The sequence below is a fragment of the Melopsittacus undulatus genome, chromosome 1, assembly GCF_012275295.1.
Source record: "Melopsittacus undulatus isolate bMelUnd1 chromosome 1, bMelUnd1.mat.Z, whole genome shotgun sequence".
In the NCBI taxonomy this organism is placed as follows: Eukaryota; Metazoa; Chordata; class Aves; order Psittaciformes; family Psittaculidae; genus Melopsittacus; species Melopsittacus undulatus.
This window is the reverse complement of record NC_047527.1, coordinates 125389844-125413727: the sequence shown is the minus strand read 5'-3', so window position 1 is coordinate 125413727 and position 23884 is coordinate 125389844. Positions and strand designations below refer to the sequence as shown.

The 23884-nt window shown below is 35.5% G+C and overlaps 1 protein-coding gene across 5 annotated transcripts in view; it reads right to left on the bottom strand.

The window, feature by feature from the left end:
* The window catches only part of PHF14 (PHD finger protein 14), a 165846-nt gene that overhangs the window by 71104 nt on the left and 70858 nt on the right, over positions 1 to 23884 (bottom strand). The gene's annotated exons all lie outside the window — the stretch shown is intronic.

The following is a 23884-nucleotide window of genomic DNA, read 5'->3' as shown; positions in this document are numbered from 1 at the left end:
CTACTTGTATTTCCTGCCTCAACACTCCCAGACATACTTTTCAAGAACATTATTTTTTAAAGTTGATATGATTTGAAAGTGCTGATTCTCTCCATTTCAACTCTAAACCTATTTGCAACACAGCAAATTAATGTAACAGATACCACTGTGAGATTTTAAGTAGAAAAATAATTCACGTTGTTTTTAAGCGCTGCTGGCATAACATGTCGGTTTTTGAGGAAATACCTATATAAAGTCCCCAGTGCATTTGTTTCGTTTTCTTCTTTCAAACCTATTAAAGTAGAATTGTAAATAAAAAATAATGCTAAACTGCTGTCACACTTCAATAATATGAAACCAGTAACAATTTGATCAACAGCAGCTGCGGTGTTGCCACACGTACATTGCAAACTCATTTTGAATTTAGGGATTTTGAGACTAAGAATTAGAGGGACAGCAAGGAATGATATGTATGATATGTAAATCCCCACTTCATCTCTTAGTTAGGGCAAAATTAGAATTTTAATTCTGGTGTCCTGAACTGTAACTCTACACTCCAATACTGAACTTTTAAAGAAAACAGAGGAAAAGCTGAGCTGCAAAATAGAAATACTTTTAATAGTAATCTTATTACAATCACCTTCCCTTAGCAAGTGCAACTGGTTTTGTTCTCATCACCTCAGTGGTGAGTGTGACACTAGGGCACACTGAAGTGCACAAACATGAAGGGTAGCATCAGCAAACAAGCTGAGATAAGCTCAAGGTCTTTCTGCCACTTCTATCCTCTCAGCCATAGCATGAGAACCTGCAAATGTACTATTGGAGTGAGGTCATCATAATGTGATGGCCTATGTCCTAGCTGGGCTAAGCAAGGTTTGGACATGAATACAGCAATCCATACTATTAATACAAGTTTTTATTTGTTTCTCAAAATGACTGTGTGTATATAAACATACATATATGTATATGCGTATTATGATTGCATTTATATATTATTTTATATGAAAATTATATTTATGTAAATGTTATATATATGTGAAAAAACTTCGTAGCTGAACTAAGAAAACAGTTACATTTTAATAATAAGCTCACAAATCAAAGTAATAAGATAAATAAGTCTTACAGGGGAAATGTAGTTACAGAGTAAACCAAGATCCTGCTTTTTGTAACATTTCAAGTAATGCTGTAATAACACAGGCATCAATAACAGTTACCAAGACTTTAAAGGGAGTTTACTTTTTAAATGGTTGGACAACTTTTCCATTTCTACTGTTTTTAAAATTTGACTTGACATCATTTATTTTACATGATTCAGGATTATCTTCACCCCTCTCATCTTTGAAGTATTATTTAGTTAAGGAATCACTACTGAGTGTCTAAACACAGTTCTAACCAGCCACAGATTGGTAAAAGAGAAAGGAATGTAAATGGATAAATACAGTAAGTTTTTAAGCTTGTAACCCACAGACTCATCTGACTACTAATTCTGGAGAATTACTTACTGAAAAATTTTCCTCCCTCACTGAGGACATTTCTCCTGTTCTACTCTCTGTTTTTGCTTTTCTTCCACCCCTACATATCATTTCCCAGCCCTCCCTCATCCAAAGAACTGCTCCCATTCCTACACATCCACTCTAATTTCTACTGATTGCTATACCCAGGGCTGCCTGCAATAGCTGAACTAGCATTTTCAGCCTTATCAGAAAAAAGATTTACTGAACACAAAATACCTGGAATGAGGACAGTGAGCAAAACTGCACAGCCTTCCCTTCTCACCAGCAGATGGAACAAGTATCAAATAGAAAAAAAGCATTATGGGTAATACTGTATTAGATGCTTTCAACAGGAAGGTTTTCAATTGCATATTTGGTCCTTTAGAAGAGTCCCTATTTTCCATTCCTTTCTTTCATTCCAGGACTAAGATAACAATGAAAGCACTTTCCTTCAAGTTTTAGTACAAAGTGAAAAAAACACACCAACCTCGCTCATTCTCCTCCCTAACCATATATGGCTGCAATCTGCTTCTTCAGTTATGTAAATATTGTGTGTGTGTGCACGAATATGTGCAAATTTCCCTTTCAAAAGAATTTATAGCACAATAAACCCCACAAATTATTTCAATACTTTCTACTGGAATTGCCAAAGGCCCTCTCTATTTGTGTATCAGTTACTGAAAAGTACAAATTCCAGATAAACATAATGCTTATGTCAGTAGTTTTTATCCTTGATCATTTTTAGCCGTCTTAATACTTGCTTTAATCGGGTTAAGTACCAATGTGAGAACAATGGTTTTGGCTGTTAAGTGGGCACAAGTAAAATACATTTGCAACCATAATGTAAGCTCAGTTTATCTTCAAAGGTCTGAAGGTAGGAAGCTGCTTCAGCACACCTTACCAATTCTGAAACATTAGGACTCTCCCACCAAGTAAGTCTGTCAAGCCTAAAGAGGTATTTGGGAAAAACTGCAATAAGGTAAGATGGCAATGAAAAAGAGGAAAGAAGGAGTATTTAATTATAGAGGAAGCGCTGACAGAGACCAATTTTCGAAGGCAAGGAACCGTATCTGCAATAAATACCAAACCATCTGGAGGTGATATAAGTAATAGGCATTTTTAAAATTCAGGCTGCTAAAGATATACCTCTTGATCCCAGGAATTTAATGTGTACCCACAGCTCCATTAAATGGATAAGAGTTACAAAACTCTTTAGCAGTGAAAATAAACCCCAACAAACCAGACCCCTAAACCAATGGTGATCAATGTGTCTTCCAGACATTGTTATTTCAATTATTCTCAGTATTGATCAAGTTTTAAATATTAATGCTCCCTGAACGGTTACAGATTTCTATGTGCTAATAATCACACTGATTAGCCTGCCAAAAAGTTATCTGCAGGACAAAATAGCACAGCATCTGAAGTACCACCTGAATAGAAAAGCTCTGCTTCATTTCAACAACTAGAACACTGGAGCATAAATAGTGACACAGAGCTGATCACTGCACAAACATGTTGACTTGAGGTAAACAAATAAGACTAAATGTGGTCCTGATTTACAGAATACTGTTCTCCAAGTACTACTATGTCCACTTCAAAACAAAAACACATTTTCAAACTATTTAAAGGCCCTAAAGAATAGACATACCCTACACAAAAGATTAAATAACGGTTTCACGTATGTGAAAAGGTTTCATTCAGTAATAAAAGTGTCATTTTCCTTCATTCTGCACTGTCTTTGTGAACAGAAGCTTCCAAGAACCCGTGAAAAAAAAAATTCAGTCAATACACTCAATACTCTACATGAAACCCAGCTTTCTCTTAAAAGAGACTGCATTTACAGACCTTGTCACAACAAGGTCCTTGATGTTATCGAAGCAATTTCAAGATACTTTAATCAGTGGCAAAACTAAGTAACTTGACAAGAGAAATTTGGGCCAGGAAGATTTCAGTAACTTGAAAGGAAGGTTATTGAGTGATGTAATTTCATTTGGATGTGACTGAATCCAATTGATCTAGTTTCTCCAATGCATATCTTCCCTCTGCAGCTGTCTCTATCTGATTCAGTGTGCAAGCGCAAGGAGTGACTATCCTTTCCCACTCAAAGCAAACTCTTTTCTTCCTCCTGCTATTATTTTGAATGAGCATATATGGAGAGCATTTTCAAGTTTAATCTTTGTAGTCACTGTAAGAAAAGGTATACCCAACTGAATGTCAAACCATAAATTCAAACAAATCTCGTGACTGCTAGCATATTTGTTAGAACATATTTATCATCATTATGATTAACCTAAAATACTGAGTTAGGGTTTGAGTAACACAAAGTCATGACATTACAAAACTAATTCTAAATCCCAACTGCACAATATCATGTGATCTACACTGTAACAGACTGTACTTATTTTCAGTTGAGTACTCAGATGCATTCAAAATTAGAAAAACAAAACTGCTTGGTTTGCAATGAGCATAACTTATAAGCACAGTATGATATATAAATATGAAATCATATCTTCCCATATAAGTTTGGTTTAAACCATATAAGTTTGGTTTACACCAGTTTTAACAGAAAAGAGGTGTGCCAGTAGGAACTTCACAACTAAATTTAGTTTTAAACATAAACAACCTGTGGTATAGATGGGGAGTTAACACAGCCTTGAGGGGAGACAACTGGGCCACTATCCATGGATCCTGTTCATGTTGGATGGTGCACTTCTAAACATTGGACACCTTACTTACATTTCATCAGAACTAAGGGGAACACTGACACTGATGTGCACCTCAGCCGCCACCTGATTTACATGTGTCAGTGTACTACTTAGCAAAGATATTTTCTCCAAGCTCAGTGCAACTTTTTCAACTTATTTTGTCCCTCATCAGGAAGTGATCTTTCTCAGATACTTGGCTACCTGAAGACTGATGAATAGTGTAATCACCATTATATAGTAATGAGACTACAGCTGAATCTCAGTGTGGCAATAGATATAGCTGGCAGCTGCCAGTACATAGCTGGCAGGTCAGCTAAGTTGGCCATCACTCACTCCAACCTTCACTGTGGGCTGGCTGTACACACAGAACATGCTTTACCAACTAAACATGACTAGCTGGCTTAAAGGCACAACTCTGAGCTTTCCTCAGAAAACCTAACTAGCAATGAAAATGGAGCTAAAAATCAGCTGCCAGTCCTTCAATCCCTTCCAACATCCTGCATCACAGAAGATGACATGAGTTCTCCTGCAATTCAGTTTATGTCTAATCTGTATATGTCAAAGTTTTAAGAATTAAGGTATCTACAGGGTCAGGAACACTCAGGCTCCTCTGAAGCAGCATGCACTGCAGGCATGCCCATTGAAACAGCTGCAGAAAAACCACAACCTGGCCCTCAGCATCAACCACTTTGCCTTATCCCACAGCAGGCTGAAAGGGCTTTGCATTCTGTTAATGATAATAGTTTACAGTGTATCTTCCCAGGAAAATTCTCTCTTGCATGAACTGTATCTAATTAAAACTTACCTATCAGTAAAGCAAGCCAACAGCACGACCTCAGCAAAAATGTTTAAATTTCATATATTACATGATCTTATTGTACTACAACTCACTGCATGAGAACTGTGTACTTCGTAACTACTGTATAAATATACTAACACGCCATTAATCTCTGAGATCAAATCTTTTATTGGAAATAAAAATCTAAACTTTTTTCAAATACAGAACTGGCTTTGATCACTTATTATTGTGACTATTATTAGGATACACTGTGAGATATTTTAATGAGCAGTTATATAGTTAGATTATGAGGGAGACTCGATATAAAAATATTAATAGATAGTCTTTCAAATAACCCGAAAGTTCTTTGCTGTTGTTGTTACTATTATTGTTTATTCCTTACAGCAAAGCAAAGGAAGTCATTTTGGTGGGTTGGCTCTTTAACCCTGGGGATTGATGTGTTCCAAACAGAAAATCTAAATTCCATTCCAGTGTCTACGTTTTAACACTCAGCAGTCACCACCACAGTCTAAATGAGTTGCAAAACCACTGGACTGCATGGTTTCCATGCTGCTGTTAATGAAAATGCAGGCCCAAGCCATCAAGTTAGCCATCACTTATTAATGGTTTATTGGCATCTGTGAAACATTCAGAACCTCCTGTGTGACTTCAAAATGTTAAAACCAAATCAGGACTATCAGAGCACCACAAAACAAGCCAAAGTAGGCCCAGTGGTTTCATGCTTAGCTGCTCTATTAAGCACATGTCTAGTAAGTGTGAGCTTTCCTGCTGTAGGTAACAAGCTTCATGTAATTGTATTAGTCTGCTCACCCAAAACACAGATTTAGGGCTAACAGATGAGTATTTTTTTTTCATTTTAAATGTAATTTCTTGTTCAAGAAATGCTTTTATCTCCCAAAACTCCCACTCCTAGAAATCTTAAAACTGTAACAGTTCTACTATGAGCAATACAAGCCTCTACAGCATCATGTGGAACCTCTTTACCAAGCTGCTGTGTATCAGAGCCCAGCTCAAAATCTGTAATGCACTTGATGATACAGAAATCAATTAAGATCAGGTTTTGTTTATAATTTACAATGAGAAGATTCATGACACTACTGAAACTTTATCAAATACAGGAACATCATGTCCAGAGAACAAAGGGAGGTGTAAGTACAGTCTTTCATCACTGCTACAGTTTTAAAACTACAAAATAATTTACTATTTCATAACAAAGACTATAAAAAGCTGCAACATGGCTTTGCAAGAGGAAACCTTGGCTTGTCAAAGGAAATGTTAGACAGAACCCTGCAGGTGGCTGTCATGAAAGGGAAGGTCATCAAGTGAGAGAGAGGAATAATTTTTCATATAAAATTTACTCAGAGCAACACCTCATCCCATTGTACAGAGGAACTCCAGCAGAACATCTGTATGATCAGGCAAGCTTTTTACTGAACTAAATGTGCAAAATGAATGGCAGTAAATTTGAGAAGGTAAAACCCCAGATGGATCCAATGAGAAACAGAAAGGAGTTCTACAAAAACGTTAGCAGTGAAAGGAATTTCAGAGAAAATAAAGATTGAATTTCAACTGGTAACACAGAAAGGGATGATGTCTTTGATGCTTGATGTCTTTGTGCTCAATGCCTCAGTGTGCACAGTGAAAACTTGCTCTCAGACCTCCAGCAGTGAGACATGGGAAAGAGAAGGACAGCTAACAGAATGAAAGCAACAAGTCAGGGGTTACATTTCAACATATTCCAATCCATGGGGATTATCCAGTGGGTCTGAAGAAAGGGATGATTGTTACCTCAGTTGGGCTCCTGTGTAAGATCTAAGAAACATCATGACAACCAAAGCAAGACTGACAACTGAAAAATACTAAGCCCATCTTTAATATCCAAGACATGCCCATTAGAAAAAGCTAGTAAGTAGGACCTAGGAAATCACAGGCTGCATCACCCCTGCCCTACAAATGATCAAGGAGCATGATCCCTCAGGATCCATTTTCAAACACAGGAAGGACAAGAAAGTTGTCCAGAGTATTCAGCCAAGACTAACAAGGATAGATGAGTTGTTCATGTTTGAAATGACCATGATGAAATGACTGGCTATATTAAACAGGAAAGAGCAGTGGTGGTTACATACCAAAATGTATTCAGCATAAGGTTTTTCAACCAGTCCCCTAGAGCACTTTTCTTACCAACTTAAGTACAAGGCTGGATGAATCAGTTAAAAGCCAGCTGGACTCAAAAGAGCAGCAGACAATAGCTTGAGATCTGGATGGTGTCCAATAACAGACAAAGTACCACACGGGGTGATTTTGGGCCTAACAGAATTCATTAAATAATTATTATAATGATGACCTCTGTACATTTCAGAACAACAGTAAATTAGGAAAGGTGGCTGACAAACTGAACAGTAAAGCTCCAGTCCAAAATTTGCTAGATTTCTAAATGCTGTCCAAGATTTATAATCATTCTTCTTGTGCATAAATAGTAAAATATTTAGCCCCTGATGCCATCCTAAAATTGAATAGCATTTAACACAATACAGGTCCTCTTCTTTGATCGGAAGGTGATTTTATATTCTACAGTAACCTAGATACTATAAACCAAATAAAAGTCAGGAAAGTTATAGGGTAAGTTGTGTAACTGTGAGCATATCTAAAGCATACTTGTAGATATCAAAAAAAACCAAACAAACCCACAAAGCAATCCACACCCCCCCAAAACATAAAACTAGTATTATTTGTGTATATTTACAACTCCACAATATTTTTTTAATGCATAAAATGGCCTAAGTAAAAAGCTCCCAGATGCATTTCATTTTGTTTGTAAACACAAGTTAGAAAAGCATGGAAAATATAATGAATTCACTTGCACAGTATATACACATCCCTGTATTTTTAAAACGCATGTTAACATTGGATCATCTTTCTGTGAAGGCCAGAAAGTTTTTCAAACTGAGCGACAGATACAGAAAATCTGGGAAGATGTGCTTCAAAATATATTTGCTTAACTTACAAGGCAAATATTTCATATATTCCATTATAATTTCATAATTCATCTTCAGTTTTAATTTTTAAAACTCTACATTAAAAATGACATTTTTCTAGGTGAAAAAGCACTCAGAATAGAATAAATCTGAAGTACAGAAAAGCAGGAATTACTTCTCCTTTTCAAACGAGTTCTGGAACATGCAACATTTAGTGACAGTTTTTTCAAATGAAGCCTGACGTTAACAAATATGTATAAACAACAGATGCGTTTACATTTGTATCATAATCCAGCTATATAGAAAAAGCCTCACACAGCACTTTTGGAATTCAGACAAAGTATTTAGAACAACAGTTCTTATAACATGGTTGTTCTATGCCATGGCTGAAAGTGGGCATGTAAATAAAATTCAGATATCATACACAGATCTCAAAAGCAGTGACAAAGATTAGTTCTATGATAAACAAAAATCTATTAATAACATCTAGGACAATGGCAGAAGTTTGATAAAATGAGAAGATGCTCTACTTGAGGAGCTTTATGCTAGGTATCACAGAAATAATTTCCAAGAGAACCAAAAAAATAAACCCACTGTGTTCTACACTGTACCATGTTTATTTTTTTCTCAAATAATATAAAAAAGGGCATTATAACAAAAATGGATGTCAAGAGAGGTTTTGCATATTTTCCACAATGCCATTATCATTTAACTGTATTATTGAATATTACTTTCAGCAGTACATCAACAACACAGTGCAGATAAAGCATGAAGCGTGGTTTGTTTCAACTGAATCAAAAGATGCAGTAACCTCTTTAGGCAGGAAAATTATACTTTATTTGTAATATATAATCTCATTATATATTGGCAGTAAAATCTACATAAAATAAAACTAAAGCAAAACCAATAGGGTGAAATGATGCCTTACCCTATGCCATGCTGGGTGTAAGGTAATGATTTTTTTAAGTTTATCAGTTTCCTAAACTTTTGTTACTGCTCTTGTTGGGCACTTTCAGCCAGATCTGCTCCACAGTGTACAGCTCCTTCTGCAACATGTCAATAAACTCATCATTTAGTCCAGGCAGAAATGAAACTACTTTTAAAAGCAATTAGTAACATGATTAGATGCATTTCAAACAATGCACTTATACATATTTCTGTCTTCAGAACATGAATTTGGGATGAAAAATATGAAACAAAAGTCTGTACATCATTCTGCATAACTTCAGAACTACAAAGAGTAAATTTGGCTTTTTGTCTTTTTAATGCTCATGATCATTCTGAAATGCCCTTCCTATTCCTTTTCACTATTTTTATCTCCTCAAGAAAAAAATAAATACACCTCAGAATGTGAATGTACTGACCCACTGGAATGACAGACATACAAAAGGTAAAAACAACAGATACAAAGAAGTTAAAAGAATTTTATTTCAAGAAAATTGCAAAGTGCTTGAATCTGTGACTGTGATTACTTTGATTTCTGAGATGTCTCCTTTACGACTTTTTTCTGGAGAACATAGAAAAACTGAAGTATTCCAAATGCAGACTTAACTATTTTATCTATTTTTAATTAATTGCTCAAGATAGATGAATGATAGCATGTAACATCAAAGAAAATATATAAAATCTTAAACCAAGAATTTCAACCAAAAACCCTGAAGGATTAATAATCAACACATACTTGATTAGTTAAGTCATAAACCCAATATTTTTCTACTTTTAGAATAAATAAAGTGTTTCTAAGTATGCAAAATGAATGCATTGTAACCATAATCATATAAGCAATGCTAATTATGGCTTAGCACTAGTTTTTTGTTAATGCTTGCTGTTCACTTTTAAATTAACGCTTTTTCCGACAGCTTTACTAATATTTTCATTGATCAATAAAAAAAAAATCAGCAGAACAAACCTTCATCTATTTAGTGTACTTAGATTATTTTTGTATATCATAGAGTGAATGAGGTATATAAACATAAACAAGCACCTCAGAGGCCACTTTGTCTAGCTTTTGTTCTCTGCCTCTCAACTTGTAAGTGAATTGGACAGACGCTGTTTTAAAGAACAATTCATCTCATATGACACTGCACATACTGATGCTCAAATATATCACCAGGAAGCTAACAGGAAAAGAAAAAACCCATCAAAATACCTTGACTAATGATTGGGGATGATAAAGGTCTTCTATCCATGTATTTTCAAAATAACAAGTCAGTATCAGAGACATTTCACGATCATAATAAATAAACATTCTCTGCCACTGTACCATTACAGTAGCTGAAAGTTTATTAAGATATCATTTTCCAGTCACTTCCCCTCTCAGCTTCACTGACAACCCATAGCAAACCTCTCCTTTCCACAGAGGCTTCCTATCCACAACTCCCTGTCCACGCTTCTTTAAACAGTTTCAGTATTTCCCCCTTTCTGACTACCATCCACAGTTTTCTTGTTCAAGGGTCTTTCTCACATGCCTGACTTTCTTCTTTCAAGTCCTGGAGCTTGAAAAGTCTGTATTTTGCTGCCTCTCCACATGAGCTTAAGACTGTCTCTCAGTACTGTTTCTGCACATTTACCATCCAAACTCAGGTCCTTCTCCTGTTCACCAGTCACAGTCCCACCAATCTCCATACTTGGCTGTAACTGCCAGCTTTTTGCCCAGACAACCACAGCTCAAGAGTTTCTCTGTCTAACCCAAGGCCCTGTTCATATAGCATTCTGCCTAACTTTGGCTTAGCTTTATGGAGGAAAACAAGATGTAATACAGGAAAAAGCCAAACTCTGCTAAGTAAGTAAAAAAACTTGTTGTGTCTGCTGATTTGAAATGGCATACACTAATGACTCAAGAAAAAAAGAAACCACCCAACAAAAAACCAACAGAAATCAGAATCCCTGAGAATACAGTGGAGAATCTGAAGACAACATTCAGCAAGATCAGGACTAGCCTGATACAGCAACAACAGAACCTAAAACATCTTCACCTTACCAATGACTGCCTGACCAGCAGATTGATTCATTAGACATCTACATTCATACTATGTGTATGATGCTCATAATAAAGCTTAGCCTAGCAACATGCTAGTCGTCACCAAAAGTAAATATGTAATTGTGTATTCTTGAGTTACGTACATTCTGCTCACACCTCCCTGTGAATGACAAACGACAAGTGAAGTGACCCAGGAGAGTTACACACATGTCCAAATTCAATGCCTCATTTTATTTTTCTTGTCTAGTGTAGCACTTGTTCAATCTCCATTTGAATCAAACAGACTTCAAATCACCAGTCACTGACACCACTGTTGACCACTTTGCTCTCAATTTCTCCACAAGTCCTGTAGCAACTTAGTGCTCCAAGGCAAGGAATAAGCAACTCAAAGCACAGATGACAAAAGATCTAAAAACTGCTGTACTATGACTCTGGTAGTTATGAGGAAAGTATTCCACTCCCAATATTCTTAAAGGCTTCCAATTTTCCGGATTTCATCAAACTGACATAGATACATTTATACTTTGTCCTTGGAAAGAATGGGAGGTCTTCTCCAAAACTCAATTAACTGATCAAAGACTTCGGTTCACTTCTCTTCTTCAAGGCCTATATGTGTATATGTTGGGGAGGGGGTGCTGTTATAAAGTTTCAAAATAAAGTAAGCTTCAAAATAAAAGCATCAGGTCTTTCAATAATGTAATCTTATGTGTTTTCTATGGTAAGAGGACCAACTGAAAAAAGGAAAAATATCAAAGTTTCAAGTATTATGTACTATAAACTTAATGCACGTTTCCTTTTCCACACAATGCAAAGTGCATACTATTACAAACAAATACCCAGCAATCAAAAGGGCCAGCAAAGACAAATTTCTTTTTTAAGGTGTCATTTTCTTTCAGAGAAGAATCTGGAGGAAATTACAGTAAACAGGAACATAGCATGTGCTTAACACTGTTTGAGGTCATACACTGACCACTCCAAATACACATACGTGTGCAGACAGACTTAGCAACAGTCTACACACAGTTACAAGATAATGACTACAAGGTGAAAAAAAGGCCACAGTGGTTTTGGTATAGGTTAGAAATTAATGGCTAGTTCAAGCAAACTGTTCGGATCAAGTCTTCAAGGAACTACAATCTGCATCAGACAAAAACCTTATGGTTAGTAGTCTTCTGTCACTCCTCAGAAAACCAGCTTGTGTGTTTCCACTTTTGTTTTGAATGAAGGCGGAGATCTTAACAGCATCTGTAACACCTGCACCCACAACCCCACTTTGTAGGGTACACCATTACACACCAAAGAGGATAATTTAGAGTGACAAATCTCCTGTCCTCATGTTCTCTGTCCCTTGGGAAAAGGACATTATCCCTCTAGTGTTAACACTCCTAGACTTTCACTCCTAGCACTTCTAACTCCTTTGTGGCTAAGAAACAGTGACAAGTTTTAGGTATAACATTACTTATAATTTTCTGGGGTTGACAGGAATTGGCAAACAGCCCTTCACAGTTGAGTTTTGGGAGCTTATGTGTGTGTCTCTCGGTCCTCTGCTAGGTTAGATGATGCAGCTCTTTTAATGCAATTTGGCAGGTGCCGACTGAAAGCTATTGTTAGATGGGATGATATTCTAATATACTGTATTTTGAAAAGTCACTTTTCAAAGAAGGCAGGGGAAGGGCCTGAACTGGGATGTCTTAACTTACATAGTGGAACCTTCCACCAAGAAATAAGAATTTCAGTGGAAAATAGCATTAGCACTGGTGGTTCCCTAGTATGTTGCTCAACAAAGTAACCATTCAAACTACAATTACAAACTACAACTGTGACACAGTTTTCCAAAGACATGGATTAAATAACCAACTGAAATACTTTCTCATCCTTAAGAACTGTCCTCAATAACTCACTATATTGACTACAGGAAGATGTTTCTTTTATAACAAACCGAATTTTTTAATAGTTTACTTCTATGGACAATAAATATGCTTTATTCCTAAACTCAGCACTGGTGAAACTACCCCTGAAGCACTGTGTCCAATTCTGGGCTTCCAAGTACAAAAAACATAACGGAGTTACAGCAGCAAATACAGCAAAGGGCCTATGAAAATGATTAAGGGGCTGGAGTACGTGTCATACAAAAAGAAGCTGAGAGAGCTGAGGGGAGAAAAATTTCTTAGTGGTCTAGTGAAAGGATAAGAGGCAATAGGCAAAAACTGAAATGAACGATTTTATTTTTTTTTGGTAATCATAAGAAGAATCTTTTTTTTTTTTTTTTACTATGAAGAGGAACAAACAACAGAACAAGCTGCCCGGAGAGGCTACAGAGACTCCATCCACAGAGATACTCAAAACCCAGTAAGACATCGCCGTGAGTAACATGCTCTATCTGATCTTGTTTTGAGTTAGGGGGCTGGGGACTAGACCAGCCCTAGAGGTATCCTCCAAACTCTATTCTGTGACTCTGCTTTTAATAAAAGTAGAAATGGTTCAGAAAAGCCCTTCAGAACTGCAGAAAATTAAAGTCCTGCCGTTTACTTATTGTTCTTTAATGTGAAAAACTAAGATTACCACTGGAGTTTTAAAAGCCCGCTGGTTTTCTTATCTCTTTTTCACAGCAAGTGTTATTAAAAGAACTGTCAGTAGGTACCAGCAGACAACAGGCTGTTTTTATGTAAATTTAAACAATTTTTTACTAAGACTGGTTACAAAGTAACACTTTTTTTTTTCTTTTCATCTGCTCTGCATTTTAAGATACTATACTGCTGCTTTCCCCACTTTTTCCATACCAGTGCTTGCACAGTCTTTCAAAAATGGAGAAAAACTTCTGTTAAATGTTACTGGATTGATTCACATCACACAACTGGACTACTAGAACTAGCACTATTATTTTTACTCAGGAGAACAAAATCTTAACAGATACTACTTTCGGTTTTTTAAAAAAAGGACATTTTAAGTATTTTCTCCTCAAGTGCTTTTCTTAAGATGTCTCCACAGACAGGTAGTTGTTGGTCTTCATCAAGCTGGAAAAATCTAAGAGTTCCTCTCTTTTCCTGTCAATTATTACAAAATGGTCTTCAATACTTAAGCAAACAACTTTATAAATAAAGCTATCCCTGGCACAATTTCTTATGCTGTTAACTGAATCCCATTTGTTATTTTTTCTGAACGTCTTCAAAAATCAGCTATTCCTTTTTAGTGCCGAATTTCTGGTCACATTTTGTTCCATCCTCAAATCACTTCAACTTTCCTCTTCTTAATTTCTGCATCACCAAATGGTAATGCAAAATACACACTGTCAGGAAGTTATGTCCCTAACAGTTTCTACACTAGATTCTTTCTAGTTTACCACTTTGAGGTTTACAGAGTTTGAAAGCTGATTTCTCCTCTATTTATTCCTTGTTCTCATTCTCTCTGCCTAGTTACCCCTTCTTTCACCTCATTTTCTTTCCAGTTTTCCAAACACTCCCCCTTGAGCAGCATTTCTGTATTTTCACCTTTTCCCTAAAACTTTAAAAAGTATAATTAATTTGAACAGAAATATAATTTAAATATCCTAAATATATAAAAAACCGATGATATGGATTGCTCTGGACTTGCACAGATTCTTGCCAATTAAACCAGCTATGTATTCTGTTGCACCTACTTAATGTCTAGTTCAATAAGCATTTATAATAAAATACACTTACAGAACATTTTTCCACATCTCACATGTCGCCTGAATTTTTATACACAAGTTAAAGGACAGCAAATGAATATAGACTCCATTACCTTTAAAACAGCCCTACAAAGGAAATTTACCATCTCAGTGGACTTCACAGTTTAAAGATGGGTTTTTTTGTTTGTTTTTATTTAATTGCCTTTCACCGGGTATAAACCACAAAACTGCGCTTATGCTAATCAGCATGCTCTCCATTAGATACAAAAATACAGGTAGCAGTCTCATCCATACTCTTACATTTTATTCACATGGATTGCTGAGCACTGATGGGAATACTTAAATAAGCAGCCCATACCACAAGGTCCAAAGAGACTTCCATTTGAGGCCTGGAAAGCCTTACTACAGGCATACTTACATAATAGAAGATTTATTTCCTCTCCTCCATTTCCCCTGGTAGCAACATCAGCACCAGGCATAATTTGTCTCTGACGTTTAGTAACAAGAACACTTTAGAAAGCTCTTCAAATTTATGAGGTCTTTAAACCCAAGGATAAACCTTGGCTGCAGTTTACTCTGAAGTATGTATTTTTTATTCATACAGTATTACCAAATTACAATCAAGTTGCTCCTATGCACTTCTGATGCTGCTATTGCTAGCTTTTATTGCTGTATTAAATTGTTAGCAAACAGCTAAAGGCTGCCAAAACAATTTCATCACATCTATTTTATTTTTAATAGCCTTTTGTAAGAAACAGCTCTGAAATTTTTGTTAATACATTATGGTCAATAAATGTCAATAAATTGTACCATTGGGTTACTGTCATTAGAATTTTTACAATTATTTTTAGACTTTATTAGAACATTTTTTTTAATTTATTAAGTTAACTATCAGTCCACTACTACAACTGAATTATACTTGTATTTATTTCCATCTATTTAAGCTAAAACTAAGCAGTTTGTCAACTTTTTAAGTATTGGTACCATATTCACCTTTGGCTATCACTACAATTTCCACTTTCTTTCAAAACAAAAAAACCTCATCACAACTACTTTAGCATATGTGGGATGCTGAAGCTTTCATAAAGTCCTGAAGGTGCAAACAGATGCCACACAGTTTTCCTAAGTCACATCCAACCCTTAAAACCCACTTGTGCACATTAGCTTTCAGGAAGAGTAAGGATATACTAGTCTATATTCACTTTTAGCTACAAAAATTTAAATTACAACAAATTGAGGTTCTCTGCCCAGAACTTAAAATTATTTTGAATTTCTCTAAGCCAGCGTGTCTTCTCAGCCAAATAACAAATAATGTGACAGCAAACATGTTTTAATACATATATATTTTCTCTCAAGTAAGTTACTGCACAAATTAAACTCTTATGTTTATTTCCAGTGATTTCAAACTAAAATATTTTATTCAGATTCAGATGTCCCCTCAGGGAAACAGGGTTACTTACAATGACATCAACCATCATCCAAGAAATTAGAAATGGATGGCGGAAGGATAAAATAAATGAGATGCCAAGAAAACTTCATACAGCCTTAAGAAAACAAAAGCAAAAGCTGGGGTTTTCAAAGATGAAACTTCTATACTGTGCTAGAAACAAGCAAGGCTTTTCATCAGTTCTGAAACAGGAAATCGAAAGCTGTCAAAGGCTTCATGAACCACACTTAAGCAATTTTTCTGTCTAAGTGTTTTTACATTTATTACTTCAGATGCAGACAAGCTCCTGAATGACATCAATGGGCAGCAGATTTCTGTTTTCTCACTCCATAAAAATGTATCCTTTTCCAAGTGACAAGTGCTGACCTTTCAGTGTACTACGTCTGCTTATACTTTGCTCCTTTTTACAATTGTTTCTAGTAATATAGATCAAGAATGGCAAGCAGAAATAAGTGTGCTGTGCTGTATAGCTGATGTGCCTGTGTTTGCTAATTAGAAAGGATGCTTCATCGAATTATCATATTTGGTGTGCAATTACTGCAAAGCAACAATATAAATTAACCTTACAGAAGAAGGTGTTCAATATTGATGCTGACAATGCATACCTTTCCCTTCCCCCAAACCCAAATCCTATGTCAGAAACAATGTTTACCTAGAATGGCACTGGTTTTGCCTTCAAAAGAGAACAGATTTCTCTAGTAAAATTCAAATGCTTGGCCTCCCTTCCTCCACTTTCTTAACCTAACTTTTGTTTCTTTTTAATAAGAAAAGGGAATGTCAGCAAAACAAAATGTCACCATTAAATCATTTCACAGCATTTTGTGTCAGAAATGTAATGGAAAATGTGCACATCATGGGAAAGGTTACTGTTCTTCCAGAACATCTTTTCACTTGGTTCAGAGCTCATCCCTCTACATAACTGTGCAGGCACTACTGATGGTTGTTCTCCCTGGGCTTAATTTGGCAGTTGAAGGATTGTGGCATTTTCAGGAAACCACAGTGCAGTGATTTTAGTGGGTATCCAGCTGAAAGTGATGCTATGATTTAGAATAATTACTCTGTTTATCTGCAATGGTAAAAGTCAGTTACTGCACCATATTCCAATGTCAGCTTATACTTTACTGTATATTTTCCTAATACGGCATCACATCAGATCTCAAAGTCAGAATGAGAGGGACATATTGTTCATGTTCCTCAATAGTAAATACACATAAAATACAATAGCATTACCAAGTTTAACTGACAACTGGGGGGAAGAGTGGGGAAGAATCAGTTCAGCCAGTTAATCAAAGAACTGAAAATTAATTTACACTTGACCTTTGTTAGAATTAGTGACATGAAAAAGGAAACAGACCCATATTACTTTCTGCTAAAAGCTTTTAGATATTCTGGAAGAAAACATACACTTCTCTTTTTTTCTCTTGCATATCCTTTCCATGCCTTTCTTCTCAAAACTAAGTGAAGTTATTAGGCCTTCTCAAGATGAAGTCAGAGAGGCTTAAAAATTTAGCTGTAACCTGAGTCAAGACAGCATGGCAAATTCCTAAAATTGTGTGCTTCTCCTCTCCCCAAGACAACAGTACCCCAAAAACATCTGTCCAAATGAAAATATAAAATAAAAAAATAAAAAAAGACACTTCAGGGCAAAAAGCAAGATTCAAAAATGCATTCAAGGGGTAATTAAGTGCCACCTTAAACATTCAGAGATACTGAATTCCTGCCTTTATACGGAATCTTGCCTTTGGAATTTTGAAAGGTCTGAAGCAAATCAGGTTTAATTTCATTGAGATTAGAATGTAAAGGAATCACAAAAAGCAGAAGTAATAATAACAATCTCAACTGCTGCAAAGCAGAAACCAGTTTTATTGTTTACAAGGCAAAGCTAAACCTTATTTTAGCCTTGGATATGGTATACATGACAAACATCCAAACCCCCAAATTAATCAAAATAAGATAACAATCATGTCAAAGAAAATAAAATTAGTAATAAGGCAGAAAAATAAATGAAAACCATATAATCCTATTTTATAAATTCCTAAGTTTTGCTTACAAGAAAAAAAAAAAAAAACAACCCAAACTTTAGGTTATCCAATCTGTAATTTCAATAACCACACCAACAGAGAGCTAAAGTAACAGTGACAGTAGACAAAATGAAAAATCTAGTGGATGTCAGCACTATGCTGACTTACAGCAACAACAAATAAAATGTACAACTCTAAGCCTTTCCCATAAAAACACATTCTGTAAAATGATTAATACTAAATTTCACCATTCTCAAATTATCTAGATACTATTATAGACCAATTATTTCAGCTATCTCAAGATAAAGTTCAATAGAACTCTATTTCCTGTAGTATATACTGCAAAAAAAAAAGCAATCTTTACTAAATATAATACTGAAGAAGCATTATTAGAGGAGGGTTTTATTGGTATTTTCTTAAATTATTTTTCATTGTTTATGTTTTTAAATGTATGCTCTTCAGTAAGTAGCTCTGCAGTATCTTCGGCTATACAACTATCAAACTAAAAAGAGCAATAGTTCATATACATGTAGATTTTCTATAGACCCTTATGTAATATGTTCATACACAAAATTCTTGATTTAGACCCAAATCAGTAACCGACTGCAAGTAACTTTGATCCACTAATTTATTAATGAAAATGGTGCTACACTTCATTTTAATCATGTGAAGAATAGTCCTGGTCAATGCTGCAAAAACTGACTCAAAATCCTTAAGCTTCCTGACATCTAACTGCTTTTCATGTATAGGCTCCTTTGGTAACATAAAAACACACTCTCACATTACTCCAAAATAAAATTTGTGTTGAACAGTGTATATGCAGTTTTGCCCCCAAAACTCAGACCTCCTACTATCAAAATGCTATACAGATTAACTAACTACAGAACAAAAATTGTAAAAGCATTGGTCATCAGCAACAAAAATGAGAAAAAAAGGATACATGTGTGTCATGGTTTGAGCATGTTTTGAGGGTGTTTTTGTTCAAGGTTTTTTCCAGCCAGGGGGAGTCTGGGAGGAAGGAGAGACAGGACACCTGACCCAGGCTAGCCAAAGAGGTATTCCATACCATAGCACGTGATGCCCAGGATGCATACTGGGAAAGAGAAGGCTGGAGGGGAGAGCTCTGGAGAAAAATGGAGGAGGGAGCACATGGTGCTCGGCCGGGCAGGGTGGAGTGAGTTATGGGTCGGTGGCTGGTGGGGTGTTGTATTCTTTTCACTTGCTGTTTGCTGTATCATTATTATTTGTAGTAGTAAATGGCAGTAGGGGTTTTGTGTTATGCCTTAGCAATTAAACCGTTCTTATCTCAATCCGTGGGGGCTACATTCTTTGGATTCTCCTTCCTAACTCTCCGGGAGTAGGGGGACTTGGTTTAAACCACGACAATGTGTAACAGTATGCATCACTATGTTGCATATTAAGATTTCTTACTGAAATAGTCCATAATATACATTATGGCTCTGTGGACAGACATTTAGTTAAGAAAACTGACTGCACAGATGCCCACTTGATACTACCTGTGACAAGCCAAAACTGATGCTGCAACAGAGCATTTAAATTGCTACTGTGTCCTGCTGTTGTCTTCTACCACATTACTTTAATACTTGAACATGAACATTCTCAGGTTATAAATTTCTTAAGTATAAATTTCAGTTTCATGGCGCTGTAGCAATAGCTCAGCTTAATGATATAACACAACTGAACTGATAAAGAATGTGACATTTGTTTTCTGAATATCCTGTATTATGAAATGCTCTGATGTGATAACCTTGTTGCACTGAAAAAGTGACTGAAGCAGTTTGGCCAGAATGATGGAGTATCTGACACATATAAACACCTAGTGAATTGAATGATCTGATGCAATTTTGATGCTGGAAGAAAAACTTACTGAGAATGACCACAAATGTAAGGAGCTACTGACCCCATCAAGACAGATATTTTTGTAGCCATAACCTACTATTGGTAACCAGACTGGGATACAATTTGATAGGTCATCTTTCCTCCAACATCACAGGTAATATGATTTCATTTCCCTGCATCTTGTTTCATTCAAGTAATTTTAATCTTCTGAAGAGGCACCACACTCAACGACAACTTTATCTAAAACACCTTGCTCATTACTTATAGAAAAGATAACTAAGACATCATCTGCATTATACTTTCTTATGTTATTAATTCTTCCACATGCTAGGAGTTACAGAAGACAAAAATGTGCAAAGGTCTCTGCTGCATTTATTTCCTAAGGCAGCCAAGAAAGTAATACATAAAACTGAAATTCACAGCTGGTTTGGGAACAGATGACAACTTCTGAACATATTTTCAAGTTGTAACATACAAATCCATGACTATAGGACAAACTTATCAAACAGCTGTAACTGAAGAAGAGAACTATATTTTTAAAAAATCACCAGTCAAATAACTTATTTATAATAGGTCATCTAGTTACAGACTTTTAAAGTTTATGACACTGGTACACCAGCTTTTCAGATCAGCAGACTTTAACTTGTACCTGAAGAGTTCATAAACTTCTACAGTTCACAAAGGTTCTACAGATTAAGCCCAGCATACAAGAGCTTGGGAGTCATTGGTCTACAATCATAAAGAGATCTACTTTAAAAAAACTCCACCTCTTCAGTGTTTCAACAGGAAATGCCATTAAATGAATAAATAAATAAATAAATAAACCAAAAGGACCCCCAAAATCACAGACATCCTATCTGTTCCCCAGAGGGGGAAAAAATAAAAATAACAAAACCCCCAAACAAACATCACCCTTTGCTATGTCTGCCCTTGACCAGAAAGCACTGGTAGACAGAATAACCTTCCATGTAATTTTGCTTTCTTTTTCAAAATGAAGGCTCAAATCTAAGCTTTACATAAAAGTAACATAAGATGGTCTTGTGCACCTGGCTTCCTCATTCTGATAATGCAGAACTGAATAGAAACAGGTCTTTTAATCATGGCAATGTCTCCAAAATTTCTGGTTTGGGTCACTCCCATGGAGATTAACTCTTAAGATCATACTGTATAATCTTGAAGGAACTAAAAATCAAATCAGAGATGGGACACAAAATCAGTTTTCAAAGACCTGAACTTCTGTTCTTTAGATGGCTTTACCTTCTGTGAGAGTTAACCATAAATCAGGAGAAAAAAAAATAATGTGGGCTTCAGCTCAGATTCTGTTGTCTCATTTCAGGAAAGTAACAGGTAAATGTACTAAAGAAATCCTTTAGATACCAGATAAATAGACTGGTTGCTAATTAACAGAAAATTCCAGAGCCTGCCATGGACTTGTTGCAGTACAATTTCAAACGTTCCAAGCATCTGCAGGTTTTAGGTAGCCGGGTAGCCCAGATGCAGAAATGCCTTGCACTCTGCTTCCTGACAAGCACTAGGAATCTTGCTACCAGACCTATGCCTGACTTCCAGGTACTTCACAAGAGAGCTTCACAATGCCTACAGTGTTTTTTGGAATATCTGCCCTAGCACGTGAATTTACTGAAAAAACTGTGGTATGTTACAGTAAAATGCAATGCAGCATAGGTAATTCAGTTTGAATAAAATCCCCTGTCAACAAAAATGCGCATTTGTCATTATATGTATTATCCTTCTATCTAGCATAAAAAGAATCACTTTTTAGAAGGCAATAAAGTAAGTTAAATGACAGCTAATTTTATCTAACAGGTAACTTAAGCAAATGGAAAAACTAATATGCAGAATTAATCCTTATAAACTATATGGCAGAAATAAACTACACAACTGAATGTTAAGTTTCCTTTCATTCAAGTAGTTCAATAAAATAATGCATTTGTAATCCCCTGTAAAACATCAGATTGTTTCAAATTGTGGCTGAATTAAGTAACATTTTCCTTGTGATTAATCTCTACATTAGCAGCCTTAAACTTCTGAAACAGCCATAAATCATGGGCTTTCAATTACTAAGATGGATTGTTAACTTTGTTACAGTGCATTTAAAGTAATTAATAATTAATGTGCTCATTCCGGAATAAACTTCAGCACATACAGAGCTTCAAAACTAGCAGCTAACAGATAAGGAAGAAATCTTTAACTTGAAGGGTGGAATGCACCTCTGAATGAAATATAAGAAATACAAAAGCAACGATGAACCTGTAACAAGACAAATTCATCTAAGGAATATGGCAATTCACCAGTTCAGAGAGAAAATTTCCAGAGAATTTAGAAAAGCCTGACTAGAACACTCTTTCTGTCAAAGCCAGAATTAAAGTAGATCACTTTTTGTAGCTAAGGACTCAATCCTTTATACAGTCTAAATTATCAACCTAAATTTGATACATACATTTGTAGTACCAGAATTACAAATGCTGCATACATTTTAAAGATTTTCAATTATAGTCTGATTTGATGACTCAAAGTTATGTCAAGACTCAATTTTACTTGAGAGTTTTGTTTTGTTGTTTTGGGTTTTTTTTGCTGTAGTAAATAATACTGCATATGTTTTTTTCTTTCTCCCTTCCTACTCTTCACCTTCCCCCTTAAGGCTTGACTTGGTAGAATGAGAGATACTGCATGCAGAGAGTATTACAACTGCTTGAAACATACGACTTGGTATATTAGGGAAAACAAATACTTTCACATGTAGCTTATTTCCTAGGAAATATGCACTAAAAATAACAACATATATGCTTAACAATTTCTTTTGCAGTTTTACATTTTTGAATAGTTTATAAGAACCATTCAAAACTTTAAAAAAAAAATTTACTCTATACTCTTTCAAATATATGACTTAAGTATTTTTTACCTTCTCTGTAATGCTGAAGAAATAATTTTGCCTCAATTGCTATAAATCAATCAAAATAGGACATTTTAACTTAACTGACAACAAAGCATAAAAATTCACTACATAAAACTATACAAGAATCTATTACAATACACTTGTGCTTTAAATTGTGGGATGAAGAATCGCAATGCTTTTTCAGAGTATCTGTAACCTAATCAAATACGGTTTTGCCCCATACATAAACTGTATTCTAATTTTATTCTGCTTTTCTCAAATCTAGTATTGAGATATCAATTTTATATAATGCACTACATTCCTAAATATTACCCAACGATGTCTTAAAGCCAGTGACTGAAGGTATAATACTATTTTTTTTTAATAGCAGCAGTTTTGAGAGCTGGATTATTTTTTGAGAAGAGGACACTTCTAAAGAAGTGAAGTCATTCATAAGTCTTCCCTAGGGAGATTTTGATCAAGATTAGACTGTGTATGTTTCTTTAAAAAAAACCCACAACTTATTCTACATATTAATATAAACCACACAATTAATTCAATTTTTTTTCTCTTACCAAAATGGAATAGACAGTAATACTGTGCTAGAATCACTTCTTGTGTACAGTGAATCCGTCACTTACTCTGGAGTATGGGGCAAGATGGAGACCTAGCTGAACTATTCATATTGAGCCACCTGAAATATGCTTCCTTACCCATCTTTCTACTAAATATGGTTAAGTTCTAGAGGGAGCTACAAGGAAGATATTTTTAAAGATTTATCAGTGACTCATGCAAGACAGTAATAAAGCACTCAGGAAACCTATAAAATGTCTAAACTATACACAGCCTTAAGATTCACAAAAAGAATGTAAAGCATCATTACCTAAATGTTTTCTAAACCAAACAGTAGAGAACACCTCTAGAAACAAATTTATCCTTCAAAATTATTTTCTGAGTTTATTAGAAAAATTTATCTTTCACATCAAGCGTTAGAAACTCCTGTGTTTCAAAAGAGGTCTTCAATTTCAAGCAAGTATTTTCAATATTTGATTACTCCTTAAGATATAGCAGTATGTTGTTATA